Raw genomic sequence first — 26,781 nt, 5'->3', positions numbered from 1 at the left:
ATCTTTCTCTGTGTCTATACCCCAGAGGTTTTGCATGCCATTTCACCGGTACATGGGTCTGCTGGAGACAACCTGTAAAATATAACTTATGTGAAAACTGCCCTCTAGCTTGATTGGGGTGAACATGTCATTCACTTTCCAAAAATAAATGAAACCTCCATAAATATTTTCAGAGGCAAGTTTCACAAATGCATCTTTTCTTTTGTCAGCATTTGCAGAACCTCATCAATCCCTCTTCAGGGATGGCAGTGCTGTTAAGCCCCACACTTTACTAAGCATTTGTGTTTCCTGAAAGCCTTTTTATTTATTTTAGTACTTTAATATTACTCATTGCATAAAGTGGAAAGAAAGAAATACCAAAATGTAAAATTCAGATCTTAAAATACAGAGAATATGTAGAAAATAAGAAGAGAGGAAAAGCAGTAATACCCCTGTGCACAGGATTTAAAAAGATTCTCCTAAACAGGTAGTGTTTTACGCACTGAGAGAGACAAAGTTTTAACATACCAGGATGCGTAAATAGAAATGAGAGCATTGTGGAAGTTAGATAACAGGCAGTTCCAGTACTAATAGGAGCAAAAAAAGAAAGAAATGTTTAATCCTACTTAAATATGTTACCTATACTGTACATGTAACCTAAGCACATTGCAAGTACTCAGAAGAGCAGTACTTTCATGAACTTTCATTATGCCCTAGATGATTGTGTTGAAGTGAAGCACAAGCCCCATGTGTAAAAATGAGAAAAGCGGTTGTGGATGGATTAGGAATAGAATCTATATTCTCGTTTAAGGTATGTAACAAAAAAAAATAAGCTTTTGGAGAAATTAAACCAAGTGAAACTTTTGAGACCTCATAAAAGAGTAATAAATGAAAGTGGCAGACTTAAAAATATATATTAAAAATAAATTAGCTTCTAGGCCATACTGGACCTTCTGTGGTTACAAAAAAAAAAAAAACTAAAGAATGACCAGACAATTAAAATAGCAGAAAAGTGTTTAAAAGCCAATAATTAAACAGTTACCCAGCTATGCAAAATGCCTGTTGCAGGAAGCTACAGTAAAATTTTCCAGATAAGTCAACATTAAGTCCTTTAGGTACTCGTATTTTACATTTCTTTATCAGATTCCTTTTTTTTCTTAACATTTTTTTAATATCACAAACAGTACTACAATTTTTAATTTGGTTCAAAATGATAATAATAAAATCAGCATTTGAACTATCTTGAAATTCCTACAAGTATGCCAAGATTGCATGTGATACAACTGATTTATGGAAATTCTTTAGAAACTTGTATTTGAAAGAGTAGGTTGATCTTTCTTCTTGGAATACGTTTTCTTTACTGTGAATGAGGACAGTTTATGAAGTAAGTAAAAAAAATAGTTACGACTACTTGAAACAGTCGTTTTACAAACAACATCAGTATTAATGTGTTCAAAGCATTTGTCACATGTTTCTACTTGAGGTAGTTTTGAATTTTACAGCTATCTGTTGGTAAACTTGGCTTAAATTATTTGATAGATAAATGTTGTGCCTTTGGTTATGTAGTTGAAAACAAGATAAAGTGGAAAAATCCAAAACTCCTTACCTTTTATTGGCTGCCAAGCCCCCCCCCCCCCGCTGTCCTTATTTGTGTGCTAACCCTAACCCCATCATCCCTGCCCCTAACCTCAGTGCACATTTCCTCCTGAAAAAACCCTTTCCTTTACATGTCTGATGGTAATGTTAAGTGTTTATGTTTACGCATTTGATGAATGCAAGATATAGAAGAATAAGTGGCTTCCGCTTGGCACAAGTTAGAGGTAAGCAGGTGTGGAAGCAAAAGACATGAAAACTTGCTCTTGCATTGTTACATGTTATACTTTCTCTGTGCCTTGAAAGGTTTTTATTTATTTTACTGAGTGTTGAACTAACAGTGAGTGAAATGGCAAAGAAAATGGAGTTTTCATTTTGTTTTTGTGTGCTGTTTCACTTCTGTAGACCCTTAAGCATTGTGAAGAAGACTACAAGCCAAAACAACTCCATTATTCACTGTAAAAGTAGCTGTGTTACTACACTGTAGCAGTTTCAGTCATGCATTTTAGTGTATGGACTTGTTCTACTGCGGCAACTGAAAAGTAGAAACAGTATTATTTGGAGGACAGTTACCAGCAGGCTACCCAGTTTGCTTATATTGCTTCCACAGACCCATTGGGTTTACATTGCTTCATTTTCTCTTGCCGTTAATTACCTTTATAGCTTCAGTTTGCCTGCACTATGGAAGTAATTTGAAGTTAAGACCTATACATTGTGGATATGTTCCTCCTAGATACTGAGCAATCCTTTTGTTACCCAAGTGTTTCAGCTTGAATTAAACTTTATGCCTGCCACCAGCCCGGTGACACAAAGGCAAGATACCTATTCATGTTTGCCAACAGCAATCCACCTTCAGGAAAGAGCCTTACTCCTGTAAGATCAGTGGTCTGGAATTAGCATGAACGGTTGCTAGTTTTCTACTCTGTCAAAACTAAATGCTGTCTGAGTGACTCCTGTTCTACTCTGTCAGAACTAATGCTGTCTGTGTGATTCCTGTCGGAGGCCAGGGTTTGATACTGGAGAAGCACTGTGAAAGAATGGTGTGAGGATAAAGTTGTAAGTCAAGGCATCGAGCACACAGGTTAATAAAGTACACCTGATGTGCACATCAAATCAGTGCAGCTCCTTAAACCATCGCACTCAGAAACTGTCTAGTCCACCCATTCAACAACTAACTACTGGAAAGATTTCTGAGGAACTGGAGTGGGGACAGATAGCAAAGGATTACATCCAGGACTGGTTGGAAAGTAACAGATAAATGCTTCATGGATTGTGCAGCAGCTGGCAGTTGTAAATTAGTCTCAGGATACATGTGGATCAAATTAGAATTACATAAACAGTGTGTCATTTGTATAGTAAGTGAAGTACAGATGTGGCAGCTAATACCCACAGATCCAAAGTATAACAAAAATGCTACATGTAGTTGCTCAAGCAATATCAGTTTAACTGACACACAGAGGCACAATTTATTAGTCTATTTGTTTCCACTTACCTGCTTTCTGTAATTCAGGGCTACAGATAAGCTGGAGCTTGTCCCAGCACTCACTTAGCACAAGGCTGAGAAACAAATCCTGGGTACGAGTCTACCACAGGATACACATACACACACACACACACACACACACACACACACACACACACACTTGACGTGACGTGAGGCAGCAACAATAACCGCTGTGTTACTGTACCTCCTTGGGGGGGGGGGGGTCAGTGGAAAAATACACAAAACAAGAGTCTACAAAATGAAATGCCAGATTTTCACTTTATTAGTGATTATGCCTGTATGAGTTTTCCCTTCTGATTAAAGATTAGTTGTGGCATATTTTACCCAAATGCTTTTTCAATATGAATGGCAGGCCTGTCAACATACTGCACATTGGTGCAAGTGAGGGACGGTATTCAGCCTGTGACAACATCATTTTAGATTATAATTTAATGGTATTGTTGAGGCATGGCAGTGGCCATGTTACAGGCATTGTAGTTTTTGGCTTCTTTTCTGAATATATCCGTGAACGGAGATGTGCCTTTCTTTTAAATTCATTTACAAAATAAAGTAGCTTAGCATGGTATGTTTTTTACCACACTATGTTACAGCTCTCCAGTGTGACCAGGTGAGTTTTTGTGGTGCATAATAATAAAAGCCTGCCTTAAAGTATTTTTTACTAGTTAATTGCATCTGCGCAGTGTTTTAGTTGTTTACTGATTTGATTGTTATTGAAAAATAATGGCCCACTGAGACAGAAGAGGTCTATTTTCAGGGACGACTTGGAAGTTGAAAGCTAAAAGTGGACTAAGCCACCAATTTTGCAAACTAAACAGTAATATGTAAGGGGGAAAGGATCCAAGAATCTCGTTGATGCTTTAGGCTGAAAACAAAAAGATCCATAAATAGTCACAAATACAGAGTACAACTAAGTGGAGTCTTTGTAACATATAGAGGACATGTGATAAAATAACTACAGACATAAATATATATATCAATAAAATGGCTGTATTAGGAGAAAATTTGCTATAATATTGCTGTGAATAGAACCTCCTCTGAGATTTATTTAACATGTAATAGAACAGTTTTGCTATGACGCTGAAGTACATTTTAAGTGCATCAGCTGTCGAATATGGTTACTGCTGCTACACATAAACTACCTTACTAATCCCTGTGTTGCTCTATATTGTTGCAATTGTGGGGAACTGCTGTATGCATGTGTGTGTGTGATAAAAATTACTTTTATGTCCCTAACAAAAATGGGGGGGGGGGTACAGATAGTGCTTGCATTGAAACATTTGCAGTGTGTGTGTGTGTGTGTGGGGGGTTGAACAAGTTATGCCTTATGTTAATGGGCTGAAATGGCTTGAAACGTAACAGTAAGATTTCTGGAAAATATTAATACATAATGATACAGGAGAAGCCTATATGTATAGCTGACTTGATCCCGCTGATGAGTTTAGCAAGAGGCAGTTTTGAAGCTAGTGATCTCATTAAACCTGTCAGACAGCAGTAGGATCATAACAGCCAAAGTAGCAACAAATAATTGAAAAATAATATCCTACTGATTCTGCCTGCTAACATCACAAAGTTAGCAGGCCTGGCACTTGTGTCATGTCTGTTTATAGTGTCAACTCACAGCTCTGATCCATAAGTAAGTATAGCAGCAGTCTTAGACATTTAACAAAATTACAGTTCCTTTGGTCAAACATTATTTTATAAAGTTCAATGAGTGGCAGAAAATGAGGGCTAACAGAATTATCTAGTTTTTATACTAAGTTAAAGTAAATGGTAAAGGGAAAAATAAAAGCAGTCTAATGTATTTACCATGTTTTATTTTCCATGCATGTAAGTAGCCATTTAGTAGTCACTTACAGGGTAAGCATTAGAGCCACGGTGGTGCAGCGGTACTGTTGTCACCTCACAGCAAGAGGTTCTCCCGTTCGATTCTCGTCTGGAGTGCCTTGTGTGTGGAGTCTGCATGTCCTCCCCGCGGTTGAGTGGCGTTAGAAAGACATGCAAGAATGGGTGTGCCTTCGTTGAAGGTTGGGTGTCGGGCTGGCACCTTGGCACCATAAAAATCGACTGCCAATCATTAGCGGACCGGAGTTCTGCTGTGGCGACCCCTAACCGGGAAAAGCTGAAAGAAAAACAACAACAACAAGGTAAGCATTAGAAATGTCAGGACCTGCTAGAGTGAATCCCGAAACAGGGACAATGAATGGCTGAAAAAGCGGACTTACATATACCACATCTGAGATGGCCACTTCTCAGAAAATTCTTTTTTCTCAGAAAGATGGTGATCTTGGAGTTGGTATATATAAGTTCAGTAGGTGTGGGAGGCTTGCCTCCTGCAAAAAAGAAGTTTAAAGGAGAAAAGCAGAGATGTTAGAGATTTTTTTTTTGGCTTGATACTCAGCATTTCGATTTCTGACATTTCAGTAGGGAGCCCTTCTACAGTATTTAGATGGTAAATCAAAATAAGGTTGACAAAGATGAGGCTGAGATCAGTGAAAGATGCCAGCTGAAGTGTATGAAGGTAGCACTGCTCATGCATGAATGCAATATGTGTACATACATCCATTGTATACTTCATATAGCAGTAGACAGCGTAAAAAGTCATATTTTATGTAGATGCAGCTTTGGTCCAAATACAAAACATGTATATATAGGTGAATTAAAGGCAGCTGCGGACTGAAATCTTGAAAACTAATTTGGGGGGAGGGTAGCTTGTCTGAGGCAAAACAAGTGTGCTTGCTGTGACGATGTGAGGTGTTGCCAACTATGCCAAGAGAAATAGGGTAGTGGATGTGTAGCATATGCCAGCACACCTAGCTGGAATTTAGTAAAGAATTATATGTTATTTGAATATCAAACTGATTTGTATAGATGCCTGTGTTGAAAATGTATTTGTAAAGTTGCTTGTGTTAAAAATGTATCAACAGTGTCCTGCTGGACAGAGGAAGGAATGTATATGTTTTAACAAAGGGTACTGGAAGAGAAGAGGTATTGCAGTAGAGGAGGGGCTAGTGAAGGTATAGGTTAGATGTGTGTGTGTATGGGTGAATTCATGAGTTTGTGAGTGCAGTCAGGTTGGGAGTGTGTGTGTGTGTGTGTGTGTGTGTGTGTGTGTGTGTGTGTGTGTGTGTGTGTGTGTGTGTGTGTGTGTGTGTGGTGGGACAGCTGTCAAACCTAAACACTCCCCTAGACTAACAAGCAAATCCTGCAATATTGTTGGGGGAAACTAGCCACCAGGCATAGCTTTGATAGTTCATGCATTAATGGCATTTAGAGTTGGTGGAAAAACTAGCCACCAAGGATAACTGTTTAACAATATGCCCTAATGGCACTTAAAATAAAAACAATGAGGGTTGGGGGACCACTAGATTACAGGGCTACATCTTTAACAATGTGCCTCAGTGGCACTTCAGCAAGATGTGGAATTGGGGAGAACTAGCCACCAGTGATTACACTTTTATCTCATGCCTTATGGGTACTTACATATAATGTGGACTGGAGCGAGCAGTAGATGCCTTAGTAGTACTTAGGGAAGTGGAACCAATAAACACCAGGGAAACTTTATATAGTGTGCCTTAAAGGCACTTTATAAAAATGTAGAAAGGGGGGCAGCCACTAGACATTAGTAATAATATAAATATGATGCCTTAAAGGTATTAAAAAGGGCTCCAGCCCTGTACTTGCACCTCCCACAGAGGATATTGGTCTTCTGCACCATCACTAGACACCGGGGATTTAATGAAAGTAAGAGCTAAGGGTTTGTTAAAAAAAACATTACAAAGGAAGTGAAAAAGGGTTCAAACCCTGCTCTTGTGCCACAGGAAACATCAGCAGTAACCCACTGCACTAATTTACAAGTTCTGTGTCGTTATTCACTGTCTGAATGTAATGTGTGATTTACCAGGTCAACTAAATGGAGGCATTGGGGGCATTCTCACAACACAATGACAGGTATGTGGCGTGTATGTATGAGTCTGAGTGAAGGGGGTGGGGCCCTGCTCGTGCTAACATGATGCATGAGTTACATGTTAACTTCTGCAGAAAAGCACTGATCTGCACTTCGGTTAACAGTGATTCGATGACATGCACATTTGCTAAAAATGAGGTCTTTCCTCCTTGCACCTAATGTATCTCTGAATCACAAATATCTATATTGTGCAAACAGCTCATTTTTACTGCAGCTCACTGCAAGTAGTGAGGCTGTTTCTGAATACTAGGAGCAGTTAGTTATTGACACACATAATGGTAGCATACATAAAAGCTTGCTGTTAAAAACACATATAACCTTAGACAAAGTATTACAGATTGTATTGTTCATGGGAAAAGTTGCCAAAGATGCAACAGAATTGTAGCAACAATTGTTTGAATAGAGTCAAGCGTTACTTCATTAACATTACAGCAAAGACAGCATTTCAGACTTTCCTAGTGATTGTTCAGTGAAACGTTAATATTGTACTTAGTACTACAACAAGAAGGATCATAATGACAAGGTTTATAAATGTCAGGTTAAGAAAAATAAACTGCAAAGGAACACAGTTAAAATTGCAGTATATATAATACTAATCCAGACATTGTGCCGTATTTAGAACTTGTATTGCAATACTAAGCATGTAAAAACTTTCATGTGAGCTACCTTGCCTGATCCCTTGGTATTTAGTAGGTTAGGGTGTGCTTAAAAGCTGTTGTGGGTCCCTCTTCTAAACATCTGGTATTTAATCTGTGGCAAAAAATGCACTGTTTTGTTCAAGCAAAGAATATGGAAGACTGGGAGCCCATTTTTCTTAAAATTCTTTATTTGTAAAGTGAAATTTATAAATAAAAATACTAGATGTTGTGAAGAGGGACCCACAACGGCTTTTAAGTACACCCTAACCTACTAAAACCAAAGGGAACAGGCAAGGTGGGTTGCATGTAATTTTTTGTATGCTTAGTATGCTTAATATTTCAATATTGTTAGACCTGCTAGGATTAAGCAGGTAATTCCTACCAGCTTTTTTTTCACCTTATTAAAGGGACAGAGACTTTTTTACTGATGTGTTTAGAATTTGGAAGCAATGATGACTATAAAGAAGTGCAGTATGCCCCATATGTAGAAGTAAATAAATCCGGCAACACATATTCCCAGACTCCTGCAAGACATTCCAGAGCATGAATATGATTAGACATGAAATATGATACAGGATCAGCAATGTCCATTGTTTCTAGAAGACAGCATACAAAACTTTTACAGATATTGTGAAAAATGTTTTCTTTTAAGAGTTTATCCTGTGCTGTCTTACAAGCTAAGGGCATTACTAAGGATACAACAGGAATTCGTAACCCACTAAGTTATCACTGCACTTGCAGACATAGTCAGACAAGAGGGTATGGTAATAATTTAATTTCCCTTTTCCTTTTTTGTGCATGCATGTTTTAGAGTAAAAAAAAAAAAAAAAAATATATATATATATATATATATATATATATATATATATATATATATATATGTGTGTGTGTGTGTGTGTGTGTGTGTGTGTGTTATTGATGCTGTAGGTATAATTATCTATCCAGTGCCCTAATTGCCTGAAAGCTTACCTAGAAAATTAATGAAAAAAAACAGGGCATGCTTAGTTATTCCTTCCCTATTACTATCACCTGAAAAGTGAGATCAATTGTTTACATTCACTTGTAAATCTGCTGAGCAGCGGTTCCCTCTTATTTCTGCTGTGCATCTTGAATTGTTTAAACAGCGTCAGAGTCTCACAGGTGAGACCAGATGTAGTCTGTCATGTTATGATCACAAGTCTAGAGTTTTCTTTCAGTGAGCAGTGACACTTGAATTCACTCCTCATGTATGTGATCACATTTATATATTTAAGGGGGAGAAGCAACCAGGCATATGCACCTGTATAATATAGCCAAGAGATGGTAGAGGTTACATCATGATTGTTGTTCAGGGTCATAGTCCTAAAGGGAAATGGCAGAGTCCTCGCAGTTCAGCATTCCTCCATTAAATGGAGAAGAATGTGCCTGTCTGTGCCTTTAAACACCTTATGGAAAGACACAGGCTGCATTTTGAGAGTTGAGGGAGGACACAATATCTCAGTCAATGTGTATGGGGGAAAGGATGCCTTGTCACACTGCTATGGTAAAAGTAATTCATTAGTGTTAGAAAAAGAAGTATTTTGTGACTCTAAGTGTGTGCATGTGTTGATACAGGGAATGCCAAAGGTAAATTTTAGCAGGACTGTAAGTACCCAAGAACAGTGTGGCAGATATACATTGCTGTCCCTGACTAAAAGCGCTTTTGGCCAACATCAAAGACTGAAACAAAACTAATTTCACAAACTTTAATTATACCCTGACTTAGGAATGAGGTCCATTCCTGTCATGATATTAAAAATCCAAGACACTTGGAGAAATTAAACTGAGAAAATCCTGTTATCACTACACTGCCTAGAAACACTGCAGCCAACATTGCTGTTAATGGGAGAATTCGTTATCATTGTGAGAGTGGAAATGGAGGTTTAAGATCATATGGGGAATTTATTCCACAGAGGAAGAAAACGTTTAACAGTAGTAGGAACGCTATGGCACATCATTAGATGTTTTTGTTACCTACAGTGGTAATATGTAGGGCTGTTTGCTATCTAAACAAGTAAAAAGTCCTTTAGTGTTTAAAACACCAGTGGGGGACTACTGATAACTGTGCTCTTAATAGTACAGTGGGGGAAATTTGTTTCCTCATAATGCAGTTGACATTTGTACGACAAGAGAGTAGAAAGCTGTAACCAAAAAGTAAGCTGATGTTTATGCCTGTGAGGGAAAAATGTAATATTTTTCTGCCTTAATTATTATCATTTAATAAGCACCACAGCTGTACAAGAGAACATGGTGTCGTTATATGAAAAGAGATAAAATGTCTTAGAAAAAAATATATTACCAGCACTGCTTTGTAGAAGATATTTTTCAGCCTGAGGCTGTTTTAAAGATTCATATAGTGAGTCAGTTGGTACATCGATATTGATAATTTACATAATGATGGGCAAATGTAAGGGATTCTCAGGTCAGTGTGCATAATAGAAGCAAGACAGGCAAAAAAAACAGAGGGTTCCTAAAGTTACAGCAGAGGGGCTTGGTGTAGCAGTTACTATAAGTTTTTAGAGTGTGGAAGTCATAGGTGGTGAAGGAGATTGCAGTGGAGCAACTCAACTGCTGTGACAGTGTCCCTGTGTAGGATAGGATGGTTTTAGCACATATCCATGATCTGGTAACACAGAACATTATGTTGTTTTCATAAGTGTGTGTGTGTGTGTGTGTGTGTGTGTGTGTGTGTGTGTGTGTGTGTGTGTGTGTGTGTGTGTGTGTGTGTGTGTGTGTGTGTGTGTGTGTGTGTGAGTGTGTGTGTGTGTGTGTGGTTTGAATGTGCATATAAGTGTGGAAGAGTGAATGGGGGGGGGGGGGCTTATTCCAATGCAATGCATGGGCACCAGTATTAACTACAGCAGAAAGTGATGATTTGCACTCATGGTAGTTGAGTAATTCAGAGACATGTAATATAATATATATGTAATGTAATATATATATGTGTGTGTGTGTGTGTGTGTGTGTGTGTGTGTGTGTGTGTGTGTGTGTGTGTGTGTGTGTGTGTGTGCAAGTCTTGGGGAAAACTGGTACTTGTGAGCAGCAAAGCTGCTGGCTGAGAGTCCTATAAAATCAAGACAAAAAGAACCATGCCCTGTAGACAAGCTCAGCGGACACTTCAGAGTAATCAAGCACTTATAAGTTGTTTATAAATCAAAACTTTATTGAAAAACTTGAGTGTTTTTGCCCTTAAAAGAGCTTTGTCAGATCTGGGATACATTTGTTGAGTTCTGTAGCTGGGAAAGGTTCAGTTTTGTTTACTATCATGTGCGTCCAAAATGTATCCTGTACAGAGTTCTTTGGAACTGTAAGCCTAACTAGGAGAGGTACTGTATGTCACCACAGTTTTGAGAGACAAGCTTAGCTGTTGGCAATGGCATTGCTTGTGTAATTGATGACTGCCAAAAAATGCATGTCACAATATGGCATAACAGATTAGGAAAAAAAGGGTAGATGTTTGCCACCATAGACAAGGAAGAAATGATACCTGGCACAACGTGCAACAACAGTCTTAAGGTCAGAATACAAGTTGTTATTCAGTAAAACAGCAAAATAAGCAAAGTAGATGTGATTGAGCAAATTGTAAGAAACGATGAGTGTGCCACAGATATGAAGGTACAGTACCCTTGACACAGATGGGGTGCTGTGGTCAGAAAGTATCTCCTTAAGAATACCCACTGTGGAGAATAAGAGTACCGGTTCTGTGGTAAACGCTTTAACACAGCTTTGTGTAATGGCACTGCTAATGGCAAATTTGTAAACAGGCCATCGTAACCACAATGCACCGATATTGTTAGATTTTTCAAATGATCCTGTGATGACCATAGAGTTTGCTCAAATTTATTTATTTATTTATTTATCATTTGTTGACCGGGAAAGTCTGATACTTCTGTCATAGACACTGGGATCAGGGAGCTTGCATATCTAGGACAGAGTGCATTTTTTTTAGACAATTTCTGTCCTTCTTTCCAAAATGCCAATCTCTTTCATTATGCCTGGCCAGTAAAATCTGGCTAATACTCTTGTTTTGTTTTGTCCATCCCCAGCTGACTTCCTAAAACATGACTATGGCTTAGCTTCATTACTAGTGTCCTCTAAGATTTTGATAATAATAATATAAGAAAAATGTCTTCCCTATATGTGCTTACTCTACATAAGCGATCATCTTTTAACTCAAAATAAGGGTAAAAAGTAACGACAACACTTTATTCACTAGCTTTCTCTACAACTGTGGTTACATTTTCTCTTTAACTGTTTCATCTGTCATCTTCTGTGTCTTTTTAAGGCTGAAGTGGCTTATCTGTAAGTCCACTAATTCAGGGTTGCTTTCTTCAGTAACCTTTCTCAAGGTTAAAGGTGTAGCTTTTTCCTCCAATACACTGGTACTACAATTTCTTCTTTATCTGGCATTGATGTTTCTTGTATATCTTCCCTTACAAAGAGTAGTTTTAAACAAAAATCACCTTCTAATTTCCTTTTATCTGCTATCAGAGTAGGCTCTCTTTAATTTTAGTGTAAGTGGATACCACCCTCTCACTTCTCGCTTTCTTTTCCTTCCCTATATTGCTTCCTCACTACAGAAGGTAATCTATGTCATGCATCAGTTTTACTTTTTAATTTGTTTGCAGATTATGTCTTCGTAGAGTCCACTTTCAAATACATTTTCTGCTTTACCATAGCACAAACAGAGTCAGAACTCTGCATTTCCTTGCATATTTCATACTTGTCTCACCTTCTTTATTTACTTTGTTCCTAAGGTCATTACTCAAATGGTTTAGTGTTTTTTTCTTTTCTATTTTTATCCCCTCAATTTCTGTGTATGCTTCTATCTTGAAATGATTTTCGCAAGAGTTTCTTATCCATTTATCTTTAATCCCTGTGTTGATATGTCTTAAAGTTTTGGTTTCAGGGGCAATTATTAGGCTAACTGCCCTATGAGGCATTTTTAAGCCTAGCCATACTTTCTCACTTCTGAATGGAATGGATTCGTTACTCAAGGGGAAATAGTTTATGCTGGCCATATTTCCCATTTATATATGCCGCGGTGGTGCAGCAGTTAGCATTGTTACCTCACAGCAAGAGGTTTTCTCGTTCGATTCTCGGCTGGAGCGCCTTCTGTGTGGAGTCTGCATGTCCTCCTCGCAGTCGAGTGATGCTTAAAGACATGCAGGTAGGTGCGTGCGTGATTGGTTGTGCCTTCTTCGAAGGTTGGGCGTCAGGCTGGTAACGCGGCACCATAAAAACCCACTGCCAATCATTAGCGGACCGGAGTTCTGCTGTGGTGACCCCTAACTGGGAAAAGCCGAAAAAAAGACATGACAGGATATGTTACCCAGGGCATACAGTCATGCTAAGGTTGCAGAGTGTTTACAAGCTGCCTGTGTCTAATAGGGGCGTATATACACATCTAAGGGTAAATTTCTGATTCCTCATCCATTGGTCAAGGTTGCTTTTAAATAGCCTTGGCTATTCTAATGGCTTTTCTTTTGTTGTATAAAGGGGTGTGCTTCTGATAATACTAGAGGAATCTTTTTACTGTCTTAACATTACCAAATTATAGCCCCTTTTTTAGTTCTCCATCAACTTCTTTCTCCTGGTTTTGTTTCTGGATATCTATACAAGTGTCACTACCTTACTTCTCCCATTCTTGTACTGAATGGGTGTAAAAAGCTAGTATCCTACCTCTTAAGTGTGTCAGCCTGCCACGTCATGACCGCATGTCTATGGTTAGTGCTTTAAAATGGGGAAAGACTTTTCCTAATAATACACTGAGTTACAGTAGGTTTACAGTCACAGGATGTAACAAATTTCCTAGATCTATCTGATGGTATGTGAAAGGGGTAATCTTTTCTGTAAATGTAAATTTGTATTATCTCTGCCTTTTGGTATTTAGTAATCTCATGCTTATAGATGTGTGTGGGGATGCATGACAAGGGAAGTAGTGCTTTTAGAATATATCCGATCTTGAACCTCATTTCCTTCTAGAAATACAGTACATTTTACAAACTTGATTGTAGCACAGTGACTGATGGCTTACTTATTTATGTTGGCTTTAATTTTATTGCACTCCATAGGTATTGCTTCGCCTAAAACATGCTTTTTGTTTTTCACATTTCTGTCAATAACAGTTTTTTTGTTTTGACCCATCCGCTAAATCACTAAGAAACACATTACTTGCTATTTTTATTTTACATATGTCACATTTCTTACTGTAGTTTTAGCCAGAGTAATAGATAAATTTTAAATACTGTATCATTAGCTAAGCATTCTAAGTTCTACTAAAGTTAGTAGCATATCAGAGTTCTTGATCAATTTACATTACCTTTCTTATATTACTATGCAGAGCTCTTTCAAACCTGTCTGTTGCTAAAATTTCTGCTATATTATTTCTATTTGGCACAGCTTGAAAGTACACTTTGAATCACACATCTGTGTGCTTATTAGTTTATCCACATTAAAATTTAAATTTCAGGAATTATGTCAGCTCTGAACAAAAGTTCTTAAGTTTGTCATTGTTCATGCAGTCAGTTTCAGCCATGTCCATGTTTGTTTTCAGTGTTGTCCTATCGGCAGGTAACAGATGTTTTGTCCAATCTGATTGGTTTCATTTTTGTGGGGTGGCAAAGTATTCAAATGCCACCAAACAGAACTTTAGGTCATCCGCCCTGATTAGTTTTTTCACAGGTGGCACATTTTTGGGGTTGAAAGTTACACTGACCAGCAAATTTACTTATTGCTGTAGTTGCACCAACCTTTGGTCAGTCCACACATGTGATTCCACAATTCTGTTTAATGATTACTCCGTGGTTCTAGTCACCAGTTAACTATTCCAGGAGCAAAACAGTCCCAGTTCTGTATGGATTTAGTAGCACAAACATAGTTTGCATATTACAGCAGAGGTATTATGAGGAACTGAAAATTGGCAAGTCTTTGGCCAATTGCCCACACACAAGCAACCATTGGAAGTCCAAGGAGACACTGAAGGCAGAACTTGTGTAAACAAATACAGGTTTATTGTCACAAGTCAATTTCAACTTCAGGTGTATTAAAGTGTGTTTTTTTTACCAAAATACCATTAACATCAAGTCCAGTTAAAAAAAAAAAAAACATTAAAACAGCTATTAGAAAACAGACAAAACAGCACACTGAAGTTTAAAAAAAATGTTAATAAATTAAAACGGATCATTTAGGACATCCCAGCCCTTAGATTTTAAGTGCCCTCCTAAAGCTAGCCAAAGGTAGGCACTCCAGAAGCCTCTTTAGTGGATATTCCGCAGATTTGGAACCTGATAAGAAAATTATCAAAATCCTGAACTTTCAAGGCACACCTGTGGAGCAGCCAGCAGCCCTTGTGAGGCACAGCACAATGTCTTTGTGGGGACAGTAAGGTGCAGCCTGTCACTTCAGGTTCAGACCCATATTATGAGTGGACAAATTAGCCAATACTAGGACTGTGGCTTCCTTTGCTTTACAAGTTCACTTACAGTGCAAGATGGCAGACTGTGTAAGTGATCCTGTAATGCTCAGGAAGCCAGTGTAAGTTGTGCCGACAAGGTGTAATATGTTGGTAACGTGACACACCAACCAAAAACCAGAATCGTAGCTCATATGACTTTGCAATGCCAGACAAAATATGTAGTACCTTAGCTTGTGTGTTTCCAGACTTTGAGACACTATAGGCCCTCCAGTGTACATTCTGTATTTAAAATCAGGTTTAGGTTGCATTTCTGTCCCAGAACCAGCTTCCAGTTTTGAAAATAAGTACTTCCGTAAAGTATACCTAACATGATAGCCCTGACCAGGGTGTCCCATTCCATGCTTCCACGCGTTTCCTTCATATAATCCTCCAGTTGTGGAACTAACTTCCTTGTTTGCTGCTTTCAAGCAGCTTACTTATGTACAACTAAGGCATCTTGCACATTATCTAGTTAACATGTTGCAAAAAATATATATTACAATATGTGTGTGCCTACATACACTCACACACAACTTATATCATTAAACTGAAGTCCACTTGGGCCTGGCTGTGTGGTACAAAAGGGATAGAGCCCTGACTCTAACTTAGGTGACTGGAGTTTGATTAGTATCCCCAACACTAGATGAGCCAGGACTGCTCACCTCTTATTGGGGCTGGAGGGGATTGCAGGCACTCAAGGGCACATTGGGTACTGCTGTTTTCCTGGTGGAGACCGGGTAGATCACCACTTTTGAATCAAGGGAAATGGCAGGGTTGCTTGTGGGAAATGCCCCTTATAGAAATGAGGTGGCATCCTCTGCCAAGAGCCCATTTCCTGTGCCCCCAAAGTCTCACCAGCTACATGCTGGTAGGGACAGGAAAGATTAAGAAAATCCTTGAACTGCTTCTGATGGTTGCATGAACAATGACCCCTCATTGTCAGCCCTCACACTGGTGATGGGAACAAATAGGTCATTTGACCAGGAGAAAGCTGATGGTCAACAGTCAGCGGTGACCCTGATCACTTCCTAAACTTTAATGTCTCTCCTGCCCCCTAAAGCTAATTCTTCAGTTTCTCCCTAACCCTAAACCCTTTCTGACCCCTGACCCTAAGCCAGGTTTCCCAGATAACAAGTTATCAGTGTAAGTGACACATACACTGCTAAAATGCAAATAGATTCAGTTTGTGTTCTTTAAATTGGTGGGTTTTTGCAGGTGTATTGTCAGTTTGGCCACCAATAAAGAAATACTGGAACAAACACAGTTTGGCATAATGTTACACATCTTACATTTGGCAAAAGTACACTCAATACAACAAATGTAACCCTGCACAAACACGCACACACACACACCCACACCCATTCATGCATAAATATATATGTGTCTGTGCGTATATACATATGTAAATGAACAATTGTGTTTGTGTGTGTGTGTGTGTGTGTGTGTGTGTGTGTGTGTGTGTGTGTGTGTGTGTATGCATGTACATATATTTATATAAATATATATTTATATATATATATATATATATATATACTTGAAAATATATTCAAAATATACATAGTTTCATAGTATGGTGGTTCTCATAAGAGGTCTTAACATTGTCTGTATGTGTGGGTAATGGTGTAAGTAATGCTTACAGCAGTTATATAGACTCTGTTATAAATGAGGTTATATTTTTTTTGCTAAATACACCTGTTGCTTTAGCAGTAGAGAAATACCTGGCTGTATTAGAAAGAGCAGGTGTCTCTTTAATGAGTTGTAATACGTAATATAAAAAGAGGGCTGAGGAAACCCCAGTAAGAGAGCATTTGCTTTTTGTGGAAAAGGACTAGGATCCCAAATCAGCAGCTCTGGGAGAAAGAAGCAGCTACAGCGAAGAAAAGCCTTGGAAAAGAAGCTGGAAATTATTCCTGCCACAGGAATTCAATGAGAGAGAGAAGTACCAAAAGAGACGATTTCCCTGCAGTATCAAACTGAGTCAAAGGTATATTGTGTACATTTAATTAAACTGCAAGACATTGTTTTGTTTCCAATTATTACAAACTGCAGTATCTTTTTGTAAAAAAAAAAACGTGGTCTCAGCTGCATTACTCTTCCAAAAGTGTACGCATTGTACTGAGTTAAAATATGTGAGGGTTTTATCCAGTGTAATGACATAATATATTTGTAGACAGTGAAGATGAATTTGACTTGACTGTAATTTTGTAAGTGGTACAAGCAGCAAAGGTTTCATTCTTTGTAACTGTGTGTCAGTTCCACTGTAGCTCTTTACTCATACTCTGATTCATTGTCATGTTGTATCATTTACTATTACGGGTTATTTTACACCAAAGTACTGTGAATAGTATCTGCTGGCTAGAGCTGCTACTTTAGATTGTAAGCACTGTTACAGAGCAGAGCAGTGGTACAATGGTTCTAAGTTGAAGTGACAATTCTCTCGAGTATGTCACTGTTCATATTTTAATTAGTTGTAGTTGTGATGACAGTGTATGGTAACTCAGTTAAAACTATGTAATGTACTTGTACCTGACACATCAACTAAATTGTTAGGCATTACAATAGATAATAATCTCTCATTTGACCTACACATTAACAACTCCATAAAACAAGTTAATAGAAAGATAGGATCCCTATATCGAATTAGACCTTTTCTCACACCTTCAACTAGAACAAGGATCGCTCACTCCCACCTTATCTCTACTCTTCTGTATGCTTCACCTATCTTCACCAATCTCAAAAAAACAAGTCTTAACAAACTGGCAACCTGCTATAATAACATTGCCCGCTTTGCTACCAGCAACCCCTATAAAACACATCATTGTATAAACTTAAAACTTTTAGGCTGGCCTGAGTTTCAGAACTATCTGATAATCCACCAACTCTGCATTGCCCACAAAATCTTATACCAACCAAATAATACCCCAATACTCTCACAACTCATTACCCCATATAAAATCTTAACTCTCTCCAGTAAAATTCTGACAAGTTCTATAAAATCAAATAATAATGCTGGTGACTCTTTTTACCAATGCTGTTGGGGCTAAATGGAATTTGTTACCTACTAACATAACAAAGATTACATCATTGCCTCTTTTCAAACAAAATATTAAACTGCATTTCCAAAATCACTGGCTTTGTTCATGTAATAAACCTGACTAGCTAATTCACTACTACTAACAAATTATAACTTTTCTCCCTTCCTCCTTCACTCACTACTCCCTCTTTGTCTTACTCTTCTTCCCCCACTGTTAGCTTTTTCTCCACTGTTAATCTCTATCTTTTCCCTTACTTTCTTCACTCTACTTTCCTTACTTACTCTCCTTTTGACTATATCTATTAAGTTCTCTTTTTCTTCCTTCTCTTTCTCAATTTTTATCTTGTCATGTAGATAGTATTGTGTGTCATAGGAATTAACCCTGTAGTACTACTTAACATTGAAGGATTTACTAGTCTTTATTTTTGTTATTGCAAACCCTAATACTAACTCCATTATTATGAATATTATTGTTATCATTGTTTTTTTGGTTTGTTACATTTTCTGTATGTATCTCACTCTGTGGAGCTTTTCTCCCACTGAAAATGGAAATTACTCGGTCAACAAATGTAAAATAAAAATAAAATAAAAATAAAATACTTTTCTTTCCTTTCTCTTTTGTTCACCTGCAAACACTGGTGTTCCCATTGTCAAAGAATGTGAGAGTTGTGTATTTTTGAATATAAAAGAACAGAGAATGCATAATGAAATTAGTTGGATCTCCATACTTGTTGTCTTCTCTTGTGGATGTAATAGAAAACAAAAAAAGAAAGATGTAATTGCTGTAATCTCTAATAGACTTAATGGCTGGCATATCACTAAGACACCAGGGTGAATCCTTGGGGAAGAAGAAAACGTGGTTTTGTATTTGTAGTCAAGATTTTGTTTCTGAAGAAATGTTACCATAATGAGTAAAAGAACTAGTTTAACCACTAGTTTTCACCAGTGTCAGGAAAATAATGTCATATGATGACCACTGACTGTTGGGGAAAAATGTTAGACTGGATTCAAAAAGGTTACCATAATGTACAGCCGTTTCCAGTTCAAAGACAGCCCTACCAGACTTGCAGCACTGTAGTGGGCTGTTTCTCTGGCCTAATGCAAATGCTAACATAACATTCTAGAGGAAAGGCGTACACTGTTTAGCCATGTGCTCTCCCCCAAAAATGTCTGTGGTAAGGCATTTATGCATGTGTTAATAAACAAGGCCAAAAGCTCTTGTTCACCCATCACATTGGAGGTAAGTACTATGGAGTTTAGTGGACAGGTAGTGTCTTTGTGTGTGTGTGTGTGTGTGTGTGTGTGTGTGTGTGTGTGTGTGTGTGTGTGTGTGTGTGTGTGTCTATGTTTTAATGTCGGAGGTTGAAGCAGGAGGGTTAGTCGGTCCACAGCATAAACCACTGGTGGCCACAATCAGCTGCAAACAGTGTTCAGAGAAAGCTTTGAGGTCAACAGAGGTGAGGCTGAAGACTTGAAAGTTGACTGTCGGGAAAGCACAACAGTTCAAGGAATTACTCAGGGCTCTATCTCCTCAAGAAGAGGAGGAAATAGCTGGAGTTGTGGAAGAATGGCAGCTCTTCAAAACAGCATGTGTGAGGACTACAGAACAGATATGCAGCTGAGCCAGGTATGGAAATGTGGCACGTAGGGAAAGCTGCTGGTAAAATGCAGAAATCCAGGAAGTCATCAAAAAGAAAGAAGGAGTGCAGGAAAAAGAGAGAGATAGAAAAGACTGCCCAGACTTGGAAGAAATACTGGTTGGCTAATAAGTAGGCTATGAAAGAACAAGACATCAGTGGCACTTTGAGCTTCTGGATAGTGACACAATAGATAGCATATCAGTTGCAAAGCAAGGACAGAAAGATAAAGAAGACAGTCAGACACCCTTCATGATAGATGCCAGCAACAACCCTCACACTTGTCCAAAGGACATCAAATGCAGATGTAAGGAGTACTTCCAGTAATTTCTGAATGAAGTAAACCCCACAAGAAGCTGTACTATCCCATACACACCCTACATTGAAAGAAGAGGAGGAGCCCACCATAGAAGTAATAAAAACAGCACTAAGGAACATAAAGTAAAGAAAAGGAGCAGGATCAGATGAGGTCACAGCAGATATGATAAAGATGTTGGGTGAGACAGAGGAGAAATGGCTCTTGGGGGTACTCAAAGCAGTATGGAGAGAAAGGCATTTCCCAGATGACTGACTACTAAGCATACTAGTACCATTGTTCAAGAACAAAGGGAACATTTACAACTGAGGCAGTACATACATATCAAATTCCTGTAACATTGTATGAAAGTTCTGGAGAAAGTGAGTGAAAAATTAATATACAAAGTCATAGAAGGTACGATGGGAGATGAGCAGTTCAGATTCAGACCAAGATGCAGCATAGCTGACCCAATGTGTGTAGTGAGGCAGGTACATGAAGAAGCTAGAAATGAGTGAAGAGTCCAACTGGGCATTCATAGATTTGGCGAAAGCATGTGACAAGGTCCCAAGAAAGCTAATTTGGGCAGTCGTGTAATGGTTCAAAGTCTTGGAACCATTGGTAGAATTAGTGCAAGCTATGCACAAGGACCCAATGATTCAGGTATCAACGGTGCTTGGACTTTCAGAGGGGTTCTGTGTGGAGTGGAGTGTGCTTCAGGGTTCCGCTTTGAGCCAACTGTTTTTTGTACTGGTGATGGACTACATTAGCAAATCGGTTGGAAGGGACAGGTCAACAAAGTTGCTGTATGCAGATGATGTGGCATTACAGGCAGACTGTGGCAGACTCTGAATAAGAACTTCAGCAAAAGATAGAGGAACAGAATGCACAATTGAAGGAGATGCAGCTGAGCACAGATAAGACACTTGTAATGGCAGCAAATGGGGTAAATCAGAAGAAGATGAGGAGAATTGAAGTAGAGGGGAAACAGTGGAACAGATTAACAGCTTCAGGTATCTGGGAAGGGTAGTTGAGGAGAAGAGAAGTGTGAATGAGGAAGTCAAAGCTAGAATCAGAGGGGCTTATATGACAGAATAATGCCAAAAAGCTGAAAAATAAGGTGTCAAAACAGTGGTGCAACCTGTGCTACTGTGTGGTACAGAAACCTGGGCAGTAAAGGTAGAGCAGTTGAGGAAGCTAAAGGTGATAGAGGTAAAGTGGCTGAGATGGGTGGTAGGATGCACACTGTGGGACAGAAGAAGAAATGAGAACAGTGCAGAAGCTAAAGTAACTCCAATTTAAAAAAGATCAAAAGAGAACAGATTATGTTGGTCAGCACATGTGCAGGAAAGTAGAAGATAATATGTTGAGAAAGATTTGAGACAGACTGGAAGAAGACAACAAGAAGTGAGGGCATCCATCAATGAGGTGGATGGACTGTCTAACAGAAGACCTGTGAGAGTCAGACCTGAGAGCTGAAGAAGGTAGGAGAGTGGCATTGAATAGAGAGAGATAGCAACAGTTGACACGACACTACAAACCCATGTAAAAAATGGGAAAAAGGGGGTTGATCATGATGGTTGGTTAGGTAGTGTGTGTGTGTGTGTGTGTGTGTGTGTGTGTGTGTGTGTGTGTGTGTGTGTGTGTGTGTGTGCGCCCGCGTGTGTATATATACATGAATATTTGTGTATGTGTGGGACTGTCACACCTTTACACTCCTGTATCCTAAAATGCAAATCTTGTAATATTGTTAAGGAGGAGCACTAGCCACCACTGACAACTCTTTTATTGTGCCTTAAAGGCACTTTAAAAAAAAAATAAAAGAACAAAGTTTTGCAGGACAAAAGATGTGGGGTAGGGGGAACACTAGACACTAGGGATACTGTATAAAGTCTGCCTTAAAGGCACTTAAAAAATTCATTCCATACACCCTTGAAACTTGCACAGAGAATATTAGTCCTCTACGCCACCACTAGACAACAGGGATATTCTGAAATATTACCCAAATCTTAGATAAAAAAGTAATGTAAAAGGGGAAAAAGCCTTGAACCTTTCACACAGAAAGCAGCAGCATTAAGCCATCACACTAACAGATCAGGTAATGCAGTATTTTTTTACATAGTAATAAGTCGGAAATGCTAATCTCTGGCATTATTCAATGACTGTGACAGCTTGCAAGTTAGGAGGGACAGGGCACCATTAAGTGGGAAGAGCAAGAGCATCCTGTGCAATTGGGGACAGACAGTTGAGAGGGATGAGGTGTGTCTCTGTGGGAGAAGGGTTTGGGACAAAGCTGGGTGGAACAGTAGATGACACCGGGGAAAATGTTTAAAGTATTACATTGACTTATTTAAAAAGTTACTAGAGCAATGGGTATAGCATCACACTACTTTTTACATACAGCAAGGAGAATGTACCTTACTTGTCTGGCATTATTGACTGACTGTAAGGATCTGTGATTTAAGAGGGCAGGGGCAAAAAAAAAGTGACATCAGAGACATTCTGACAACTCTGGGACAGGTAAGAGGCACGCATGTGTGTGTGTGTGTGTGTGTGTGTGTGTGTGTGTGTGTGTGTGAATGAGAGAGGTTGCCTGTGCCAGTGCAATACAATGGGTTGCCAGAATTGATTTAAGACATGCAAGTGCTGATTTGCACGAATAATAGTTAATTGTGATTCAGACACATGCAGATTAGCCTTTTATGTGGTCTCTGAATAGCAATTTCCTGCATTGTGTGAACAGTTCCTTTTGGAGGCAACTCTTGTTGACAGCAATGGAGTTCTTTCTGAATCCCTAGGATTGTATAGAATTGCTTTGCTATGTTAGAAAGGAGTTGATGCTGTCTTGTTTGTGGTTGACCTTCTTTGAGGAATCCAACTAATTATCAGTGTATCTAAATTATGACACGGGCAGTATTTCTGCAGCAAGTAGTAGCCAGGGAATTTGAGTATCTGGAAAATATCATATCTGTTTTTAATGCCTTTTTATTTTATTTATCAATGTGTGTCAATCTACATGTATTTTAATCTACATTTTCATTTTCTATGATAAGTAAAGTTAATGTGTTAGCATTTAAGCTGTTGTGGTTGTCATCCATTATTTATTCTTTCATTTATGCACTGTTGTTTGAGGAGAGGGGAGGCCTTGTTTACACCACTGGTCAATAAGCTGTGTGACTTATTAAACTACTTAGGCCTACTACTAGTCCAAGAAGTTATTTGGTGTTATAATTTCGGACTTAATTTAACAGAAGCAGGTAGCTGGAACCCTTTGGCTGTGGCAGTACTGCTATGTTAGGATAAAACTGTGGAGAATTGAAGAATTCTGCCAACCTTTCCAGGGGGGTTGTGTGCATGTGTGTGTGTGTGTGTGTGTGTGTGTGTGTGTGTGTGTGTGTGTGTGTGTGTGTGTGAGTGTGTGTGTGTGTGTGTTTATGTGTAAATGATGTTTTGTGTGAAATGCAGATGTTCTTCATCTCACATTGCTGCAGTCCTAACACTTGGGTAGTCCGCTCTCCCTCGGTCGGCCCGAATATCAGAGTATAAGGCTGACGTCGGTCAAGGCGCATTTGACTGACATCAGAATGTCAGGGTACAAATGCGCATGACCGACGTCATATCCTCAGTCTTTTTTGCCGCATGGTCCGATGCAGAAGCAGTGTTGCAAGTGCCGTTGGCGTTCTGAAATTTTTCGATTCGAGTTTCAGACCGAAGTCAGAGTTGGTTAAGTACCCTGTTGGGGAATATTTTGGTTTTTTCTTGCCTCAGTGGTTTACCGGATGTCAGAAAAAGTGAATAACTGTATTTCTTGTGGGAAACAGATACCGCATAGAGATTACCATAATTTGTGTATACCTTGTTTGGGACCTGAGCACGACGTTGTTGGGTGTCGCTTTTGTGCTCGGTTCAATAAACGCACTATAAAGCGTAGGTTGGATTGTGCCAGGTTGGTCTTTGGGAAGCGATGCAATTACAATATGCCGTCGGATGCTCCGACGCCGGCTTCCTCAAAGAAGCGCAAAGACAAGGCAGTTAAACCTAGGTTAGAGGAGTCGTCCGAACCGGACGCCGGTTCTTTAGAGGCGTCAGTGGAACCGGTGGTTCCGACGGAGGCCTCTCTGGAGTCCCAGGGAGAAACTGTGTTTTTACAGGATGTGGCCTCCCAGGAGGCAGGTCAGGCTGTAGGGGCTTCTCAGGTAACTGTTCTCCCCTCCCTTCCTAAGGTGTCTAGGCCCTCTCTTTCTGCTTCCAAGGCTTCTCCTAAAGGCAGGTCTAGTTTTGCTTCTGTGGGTGTCACTCCTAGTTCTTCAGGTTCAGTGCCCAAGAAGCACATGCTTAAAATGGCAGAAGATTTAATTACTTTGATTAGAGGCTCTATGCCCCCTCCTGATAAGAGGCCTAGGATGGAACCTGTGTTGCGGGATTATGAGCAGGCTTGGATGTGTCTGAGTCTTGGCTGAAGACTTGCAGGAGTATTCTCATTATTCTGATTCTGATGTGGATGATTCTACTCCTTCTGCTTCTCCTCCTGAGGATTTTTCTTTTCAGAGACCCTTCACTCCATGAGAGAGCATTTTAAATGGGAAGGTCAGGATTTCTCTGATTCCAGGAAAAGGCTTAGGGAATTTTGTTTTACCCCAGCATAGGCCTTTAGCTATACCTCCTGTTCTGAATGTGGTGGAAGATGTGTTTGCAGAGGCTTCTCTTAATCCTGATTCTTTGCCTCCTGCTCCTGTTAAACCGGATAGGTATTACAGGGTGCCTGAAGCTCATAAGTATCTTTTAAGAGTCCTAGGGCAGACCCAGAAACTGTTAGTCAGGGGCCTAAGGGTGTTAAGGCTTCTGTTGTCAAGAATCCAGTTCCGGCAGATAAAGAGGCCAGGGCCTTGGATAGGTGGGGAAAGAAAGTTTATACTTCTTCCACTCTAGCCATGAGAGCTTTGAATTGCCAGTTTCACATGTTGAAATATCAAAATTATCTCCTTTCTCAGTTGAAATCTAAGGTTGATGCTCTGGCGGAAGGTATTGATTGTAAAGAGTTACAAGATTTAGTGCATGTTTCTGAACAGGTGGGTAAGCATTCTTTGCAATGTGGTTTTGATGCTGTTCAGGCCTCGTCTAGGGTGGCTACCACTGGGTCAGTTCTTCGCAGGCATGCCTGGCTAAGGGATCAAAATTTATCTGACCATGTTAAAACTAGGATTTTGGATGCCCCTTTGCAATCTGATGTTTTGTTTGGTTCTCCTGTTGAGGCAGTTTTAAAGAAAATGGAAGACAAGGCTAAGTCTATGCAGACTGTTAAAGATTTTTTGCAGGTTCAGCCTCCAAAGTTTAGTAGAAATTGGCTTACTAAAGGGTGGACGTATCCTTCTTATGATTCCCAGTCTAGGGGTAGATCTAGACGTGGCAGGGGCAGAGGTCAGGGCTCTTTCAGGCCTAGAACAGGGAGCTCTCCTGCACAGTCTTCGGGTGAGGGCAGGGGTCAGTCCTTTCGTAAACAGACCCAATGACCTGCCTTTTCAGCTGCCAGAACCTTCTCGCCTGGCAGCACCTTTGGGAGGAAGGTTGGCACTTTTCAAAGAAAATTGGAGTTTGATTACCCAAGACAGATGGGTACTGGATATCATACATTACGGTTACAGGTTTTATTTCCATACCTTGCCTCCTTTCAAAGGCATGCCAGACATTCCTCCTCAACAAAGAATAGAGGCTCACAAGCAAATTTCTCTGTTACTCCAAATAGGGGCCATACAGCCGGTTCCTATGCCAGAAAGGGGCCTAGGATTTTATTCTCGCCTGTTCCTTGTGCCAAAAAAGGGGAACACGTGGAGACCAATTTTGGATTTATCTATCCTCAACACTTATCTGGACATTCCCAAGTTCAAAATGTTGACGTTACAACAGCTTTTACCTCTACTGGGCAAGGATCACTGGATGGTAACTTTGGATCTCAAGGAGGCTTACCTTCATGTTCCTATCAGGCTAAGTTGCAGGAAATATCTGCGTTTTGGACTGGGACTTCTCACTATCAGTTCTCTGCATTGCCCTTTGGCTTATCTACTGCCCAGAGTATTTACGAAAGTTCTGGCTCCAGTGATAGCTTTCTTCAGGCTAAAAGGAATACAAATCTATCCTTATTTGGACGATTGCCTGATTCTGGCTCAAGGAAGGACGAGCTTCTTCGTCATTTGGAATATGTGATAGCAGTGCTAAGATGCCTGGGGTATTCTGTGAACGAAATAAAGTCCAGTCTAGTACCCTCTCAAGACATGTGCTTTCTGGGTGTAAGACTGAATACAGCATCCCAGATGGCCTTTCTAACCCCGGACAAACAAAAGAATCTTTCCCTTTACTTCCATCATTTATCTCTTCAGTCCGGGCTGACTGCAAGGACAGTCCTTCAAGCCTTAGGGTTCATGGCATCTTGTATTCTGGTGCTTCCCAATGCCAAACTGCATATGAGGAAGTTGCAATGGTATCTCAAAATGTATGGACACAGCACTGCCAGCATCTGGACACTGTCATTCAAATAATACCTTGCATTCAAAAGGAATTTTGTGGTGGGCTCAGGAATGTCACCTAAACAAGGGACTCTCTGTGACCCGGCCAGAGGCGAGTCAAATTTTAACGACAGATGCCTCAGACAAAGCTTGGGGAGCTCAT

At 39.6% G+C, this 26,781-nt stretch overlaps 1 protein-coding gene across 3 annotated transcripts in view; it reads left to right on the top strand.

Annotated features, from left to right (window-relative positions):
- The window catches only part of AGPAT4 (1-acylglycerol-3-phosphate O-acyltransferase 4), a 1,187,234-nt gene that overhangs the window by 205,893 nt on the left and 954,560 nt on the right, over window positions 1–26,781 (top strand). Inside the window, exon 2 of one of the 3 annotated variants that reach the window (XM_044068027.1) lies at window positions 16,979–17,136. The exons of the other annotated variants lie outside the window; for them this stretch is intronic. The gene's annotated coding sequence lies outside the window, so the exon portion shown is untranslated. The remainder of the gene's footprint in view (window positions 1–16,978; window positions 17,137–26,781) is intronic. 3 annotated transcript variants of the gene reach the window in all.

Source organism: Protopterus annectens, chromosome 1.part0 (assembly GCF_019279795.1).
Source record: "Protopterus annectens isolate FY-2018-M chromosome 1.part0, PAN1.0, whole genome shotgun sequence".
Classification (NCBI taxonomy): domain Eukaryota; kingdom Metazoa; phylum Chordata; order Ceratodontiformes; family Protopteridae; genus Protopterus; species Protopterus annectens.
The sequence above is the reverse complement of the archived record's forward strand: the minus strand, read 5'-3'. Positions and strand labels throughout refer to the sequence as shown.